The following is a 7,473-nucleotide window of genomic DNA, read 5'->3' on the forward strand; positions in this document are numbered from 1 at the left end:
CACTAGCTGACACAGCTGATTGGACTGGAGATAGACACCTGATCCAGGCTGAGCCAGTTTCTTCCCCAGGAATTTGGATATGGAACCCTGAGAATTTCTTTCCTCTAAAAAAGATCCATACATGACTCAGGTTAGCTCTGAGGAGACAAGCTGTAAGGTCATGGAGGCTCGGGGGCCAGAGTGCACTGCATGACACCCATAAACGTGAGTGAACAAGACCCATGAAGTCGGTGTGAAACACACCAGCGTGCAGCAGAGAAACAAGAGAACACCCTGTTCCAAGGCCTTGCCGAGAGCCCACTGAGCCTCAGAGGGGCGGCGAGGCTGGAGAAGCCAAGCAGGTGACCTTCTTATTCTCAGGAAGATCTTTTCCTGGAGATTCCCGCCATCACCTTTCAATAAGCCCCCTTTCCAACTGAGTTGTTTGGGCTGTTCATCTTTCTGGCAACTCCCTGATTCCCAATGAAGATGCAGCTCATAAGGCATGGATCCATTGTCAGGAATAGTGGCATAAGCGGGAAGGAACAAAGCACAGGTAAGGGGAACCCGTGTGTGAGGGACGAGACCCGGCTGCTGCTTCTGTTCTGTTTGAGAGGGATGTGAGTCAGCCATGAAAGCACAAGCTGGGAAAACAGAACCATGAAGACAACACTCCATCACTCAGAGCTTATGGAAGGGAAGAAGTCTGTGTTGGGAAGCCTGGTAAAAGAAAAAACCCTCAGAAGCGGCAAATGTGGGACAAAATGTCCCATGGTGCTTCTATTTATTTTCAAGGAAGTAGACGAAGCAGAGAAACAGAGTGATGTTCAGCCCTTCAATGATTTTTATGAGGGCTGAACGAGTCAAGTCAGGCAGCTTGAAAGCAGCTGCCTCGCAGGAACAAAGACTCAGAATCCTCTGATTCCAGGAGGATTCTTGGAATCCTCTGCTGACTTTTCACAACCTTATATTGTTTCTCTGATTTTGATTTCTTCCTCCCTGAGGGGAAGTTTGAAGAGAGAAGCACAATAAAAGGAATCACCCTCATGTTTGAAGCCTCCACGCTCCCTCCTTAATGATAGCGCCGAGCTGGAGCCACTGGGCAGAAGTTGAGCCTTTTATAAAAATAGAATCGAACTTCACTGATCTCAATTTGGGGAATGGAGGCTCTTCTTGAAAAACTGTTTTTGGTTTTGTTTCTTAACGAGTCCAGAAGAACAGATCAGCCTAGGGCCACAGCCAGAAAGTGGGGAGTTGAGCCTCAAAGAAATAAGGAAAAATGAAACTAAGAGACACCCAGCAGGTCATGGGCCACTGTCATTTGTTTTTTATTTTTTATTTTTTATTTTTTATTTTTTGGGATGGAGTCCTGCTCTGTCACCCAGACTGGAGTGCAGGGGCACAATCTCAACTCACTGCAACCTCCACCTCCCAGGTTCAAGCAATTCTCCTGCCTCAGCCTCCCCAGTAGCTGGGATTACAGGCACCCACCACCATGCCCAGGTAATTTTTGTATTTTTAGAAGAGATGGGGTTTCACCATATAGATCAGGCTGGTCTTGAACTCCTGACCTCGTGATCTGCCCACCTTGGCCTCAAAGTGCTGGGATTACAGGTGTGAGCCACCGCACCCGGCCCCACTGTCATTTCTGTTGTAACTTTACCAGCAGTGAGACTGTCTCAGCTGGCTATGTCTCCACAGCCATGAATCTGAGCTGAAAAGCAACTTTAATTCCAGCTGATGATTGAGGTGGATGAGGGAGCAAGTGTCTTCCTTTTCACATACCTATCCAAGATATCAAACACAGCCTCATCCTCTCCCTGGTATTAGAAGCATGGGTGGGAGAGCATCATATATATATATATATACTCTTGAGGAATGAGCTCTTGAGATAAAGCCTATCCCTCTAATTCTATGTGTGGCTAAATAACATCCGTAGATAGTACTTACATGGTTTTTCCACCTTAAATTTCCCCTACCTTTCTCTCATTTCCAACTGGTTCTTAGGATACGTGGCAAGAGAGAAAGGAGGCGTGTATTAGTCCATTTGCATTGCGATAAAGGAATACCTGACACTGAATAATTTGTAAAGAAAAGAGGTTTATTTTGACTCACAGTTCTGCAGGCTATACAGAAAGTGTGGTGTGGGCATCTGCTTCTGGTGAGGCCTCAGGAAGATTACAATAATGGCAGAAGGCAAGGGGAGCCACCATGTCACATGGTGAGACAGGGAGCAAGAAAGAGAGAAAAAAAGAACAAAAGAAGCAAGAGAAAGAGACAGTGGATTCTTTTCAGCAACCAGATCTCAAATGAACTCATTACCAAGTTGAGAGCACCAAGCCATTCATGAGGGATCCACCCCATTCCCCAAACACTTCCCATCAGGCCCCACCTCCAACACTGGTAATCACATTTCAACATGAGATTTGGAGGGGACAAGCATCCAAACTCTATCAAGAAATAAGCCATAGGATCTACTGTGTTTGTTCCCAAAATCCACAACTGGAATTAAGGTGAGGTGAGTGAGGCACTATCCTCAGTTACAAATTTTTTTTTCAGACTGGGTCAGCCTCTGTTGCCCAGGCTGGAGTGTAGTGGCATGATCTTGGCTCACTGCAACCTTCACCTCCCAGGCAAGCCATCCTCCCACCTCAGCCTCCCGAGTAGCTGGGACAATAGGCACATACCACCATGCCTGGCTAATTTTTTGTTTTTTATAGAGATGAGGTCTCACTAAGTTTCCCAGGCAGGTGCCAAACTCCTGAGCTCAAGCAATCCTCCTGCCTCGGCCTCTCAAAGTGTTAGGATTACAGATGTGAGCCACTGCACCTACCCTCCTCAGCTGCAAAATTTAAGGAGCTACCAAAACACTCAGTAATCAAGATAAGTAATATTTTCATGCAATAGTTTAGAAAAACAAGATAAATACCAAAAGATATCTGATTTTTGAGGCACACCCTCAAATATAGTGGGTGAGGAGGATACCCTGATTCACCTCACCTGATCCCAGCCCTGCCCAGAGTAGGATTTGGAGGTCTGTGGAGGATGTATGAAGACAGAAAGGAGTTTACAGAGAGAAAAGAAGAAGAAAAGGTTCTCCAGAAACCATCCAAAGAGAGCCTTCCTAGCTCAAGGAAATTGAGAAAAAGAATTCTATAGGCTCTGGAAACCCAGGGAACCAAGTGCTGACACAGCAAGGGGTCAGGACAGCAAGGAGGAATCATCAGTGTGGCCATGGAAAGAGGGCCATGGGCAGTTGTACGAAGTATTATTTGACCCTAAAGAGACAAGGAAGCAGCAGGGAACCACTGGGCAGGAACAGTGAGTGAGTCAGTAGTAACCTCAGGGAACTAGTGACTAAAGGATGCACCCCACGACTTAGCACTTCTCAAGATGCAGGGACTGCAGTCCAATGTAAAATGACAGCTAAGATCACCGCCTGCTGGCCAGCAAGATGGAGGTACACAGTGAAAACATAATTAGATTTACAGAAAATAAAATTAGGCAATAATTAAGCAGCTTGATTTAAGACTGAATAATCTATATTTGCTGGAAAAACATATCAATTTAAACATGTCAATTTAAAAAGACATCCAAGGTTTAGGAAGAATTCCTATTAAAATCATACTTTCTGTTTCCAGAGTTACCTCCATGATGCTCCTGCATAAATCTCTCACTGTCAATCTCTCACTCCCACCAAAGTTCTTTTGGGAAGTTGGAGCTGAGAATGTATACAGCATGCTTCTTTCTATCCGATCAGGAGAGAGACCAAGATCTCACAAGTAAAATTTACTTTCAGATCGTGATGAAGTTACTGGCTTTCTGTTGACATAAATTACACAGGTACCACATTGGAAGACACATCATTTTCTCTGTGCTGAATGACTTTTATAATAGCAGCTGGATTTCTCAATGTAATTTTTCTTAAGGTCAAATTTTCCTCTCTGAGTATATTCAGAGATATGAAACTTGTCAGAATGAATCTAGATATATCTTTATGTTCTTTTATTATTTGATTCCAAGATTCTATCAGGAAGATAGACGTGGAAAAAAAATACACCATTAACAACAAAATAAATATCTGATGCTACTCTGTACAGTACCTGTGTAAAACAGAAAGAATACAATCCAAGGGAAAGGGAGAAATTTCCACTATTTATCTCAACTACCATTGCTTTCTGGAAAACAACTACAGGGTTTTCACTGCAATCCATTTCCAGATTCTAGGATGTTGTCACTGTAAGATACACCCTGGGTTTAATAAGATCTTTCAAGGGGAAAAGGAAACAAGATTAAGCATTCATAAACAGTAAAAGGCACTCCAACTGAAGAAATTCTAAAATGTGAAAAAATATTCATTCAGTTAAGGAAAAACAGCAATGGAGATTCTATCTCAGAAACTCAGTTGTTAGCATCTGCCATAGAGGAATGACCAGGGGGATTTTACATCAGGACTGAAGGCAGGATGCTAAAACTTGGGATCAAGATGCAGGAAAGGAGAGAGGTGAGTTTTCCAGGTTTCCTAGGCAGGGTGGTATGGAGGGAAGATCCATAGTCTTTGATAATTGTGAGTTCAGATCTCAGCTCTGCCATTTATGACCTGTGTGACTTGGAGCCTCAGTTCCCTCACTGATACATTTGGAATTGCTTCTTGCATACAACAAATATTTATTGTGAGCCTACATTTTTCTAGGCATTGATTATACAAAAGGAACAAGACAGAGAAGGTTCCTTCCTGTCCTCCTGAAGCTTACATTCTGAAAGAGGGAGTGGTGGGGAGCAAGCAGGTAGACAAACAAAATAAATGAGATTATTTCAGAGGCTGGGGAGTGCACTGGAGGAAACGAAACAAGGGGATGGGACAGCATCTGAGGGAGGCCGTCTCTCAGGGGAGGCAGTATTTGCGCTGAGACCTCAAAGAGCTGGAGGAAAATCATTCTGGAGAAAGGAAATGATCAGCGCAAAGGCCCCAAAAGGAGATGACTGTGTATGAGAAGCCACAGAAGCATTTGTGTGACTACAGCAGAACCAGCATGTGGAGAGGGTGGGAGATGAAATCATTGAGGTAGAGAGCCAGGCCATTTTTCTCCTCTAGGCCATGGTGAGGAGGCAGACTGAGTTCTAAAATGTATTGGGAAGCCATCTTAAGCTGTGGGCGACATGATTGAATTTCTGTTTAAAATTCATGCTAATGATGGTCATTCATGCAAGAGATGCTGGGGTGGGATAATAATGCCTATACAATGAGGTCGTTTGAGGATTCACTGAGAAAATGTCAAGGACCTGGCATATACTGGAAACTTGCCTGGCTCAAAACAGGACAGAAGTGGCAGGGAGTTCACACACCAAGAGAAACTCTCAAAGAACAAAGGACAGGAGTTGGTGGATACAATCCAGTTTTCTTGCACAGCAGTGGGACAGTTCTAAGGTGTGTTCTAGAGGGCTCCCAGTGGACGTGAGCACCAGTTGCCCACAGCGGCCCTCACAAGTGAATGCACCCTTTCTTGGCTTTCCTCTCTTCCTGGACTCACTTTCCCCATTCCCTCTCCACACTTCTTGGGTTTGCCTCCCAAATAAACTATCCACCTATGTCCTTGTTTCAGGGTCTGCTTGGGAGAACACCATGTCCCCAGATTTCTCCAGGTAGGCTCAGCTGCCTCCCACTCTGGCCAGCAGCATCTAGCACTACCTGGGTGAGCTGCTGTCCACTCCTCAGCACAGCTATCGGGCTGGACCCCAGTTACTCACACAGGCCCAGCCAGTCTTGCTCACACACTGGAACTCGTTCTAATCCCCCTTTTAAATAAAGAAAACCAGAATTATTTCTGCAAACCCTCTGAGTTTGCTGGCCCTGGATTACATGGCTAAAAACTTCCTCCAAGACAGCAGTCCTGGGACTCAGAGAGCCCTGGACCCAAGGCCAATCTGTACCGTGGTCCTCTGGGATCAGCTTCAGTCTGGGCAGCCAAGCATTAGGCAGGTCCATTCCAGTCAAGAGGGGCTAGATGGTCCCCAAGCTCAGTGGCCTCCTGCTCATTCTCAGTGGCTATGAGAAAGTCACAGGCTGGTTTCCCCAGGAAGCAGACACTGAGAGAGAGGTGTGTGCACAGGAAGTTTACTGGGGACTGTTCTGTGTCAGCACCTGCTGGGGAAGAAGGTATGAATGGCGTGAGACTGAGTAGAAGAAGGAGCTAACTGTGGTCTAGTTGAAGCAAAAGCCACGTCTGATCCCACATGGAGCTACAGGGTGGCCCTACGGAGCTGTCCTGAGTTGAAGCAAGGGGACTGGACCTTTTTAACCCAGTTCAACCAGTTATTGGATGTGAGCTTCCCCGAAGAAAGATATGACTGAGTGAGGAGACTCAATTCAGCCCAGGGAAGCACCAGGATAGCGGGTGCTTCAGGGATCGATAAGACAACCAGAGTCTCCACATCAGTGTCATGAGTTTTCAGAAGAGAGAATCAGAAACTCCCCTGCCACCTAAAGCAGGTAAGAAATACAAAGCAATTGCCTTATGATTGCCCAACTCAGGAGGAGCTGGAGCCAAGCCCTAGAAAGAACACAAGTCACTTGACAGTCACCCCTGAGGCTTCTTCACTGGAAGTGTCCCCCCTTGGAAGGACCAACCATGACTCCTAAGCCACCTCCACATTCACCATCAACTCCCAACCAATCCATAGGTGACTGGGTTGCATGTGATGCCCCTGGCCCCGCAGTACTGGCCACTGGTTTCAAACACAGCCTTCCAGGTCTCATGAAGTGGGAGGACTGGGGCTGGAGTTAAAGGAGCCTCTAGAAAAAGTACCTCTGTTGCGGAAAGGAGTCTTTTTAGTATTGCTCATCCACAGGCATTTGGGATCTGGCCTTGCGGGATCAGACACAGAGCAGAGGCTGGGAACTGAAGGGATGGTGCCGCTCTGCACTATGGTGCTTATCTGGCAGCTGGCATTTTTTGTAAACCAAGTGATGATAGGCAAGTCAGGTTACTTCTCTGCGTCTCGGTCTCCCCATCTGTAAAGTAGGGCTGAGAATCATAGCCAGTGGTGCCATTGGTCTGGGTGGAAATGAGATACGCACTGGAATTCACTCCAGGAGCTCTATATTAAATGCTACACAATTGTCAACGTTTTTAACACAGCTTTGTGGTAATAACAACACAGCTTCTGTGTTATTTCTCAATTATGTTCAAATATTATCATTTGGGTAATAAAAAGCAAAACCATGCAGTAAACCATGAGAGAAAAGAAGCTTTCATCACTGTTTATGGGAGGATAAATTAATTCAAAATCAAGTTGGCAATATCTTATCAAGTTGGAGATTTTCTCTCTAAGGAAAGAAACTCTCCTACACACGCACGAGGGATGCATATAGGATGGATGGTAAATACAACATGTTTGTAAGAATAAATAATTACTGCGAAACAGCCTAAATGTCCATTGGAAGAGAAACTAAGGAAGTTAAGTGGACAGATCCAAGCAACACTGAGGAAGTAA

This window comes from Macaca thibetana, chromosome 2, assembly GCF_024542745.1.
Source record: "Macaca thibetana thibetana isolate TM-01 chromosome 2, ASM2454274v1, whole genome shotgun sequence".
NCBI classification, from domain to species: Eukaryota; Metazoa; Chordata; class Mammalia; order Primates; family Cercopithecidae; genus Macaca; species Macaca thibetana.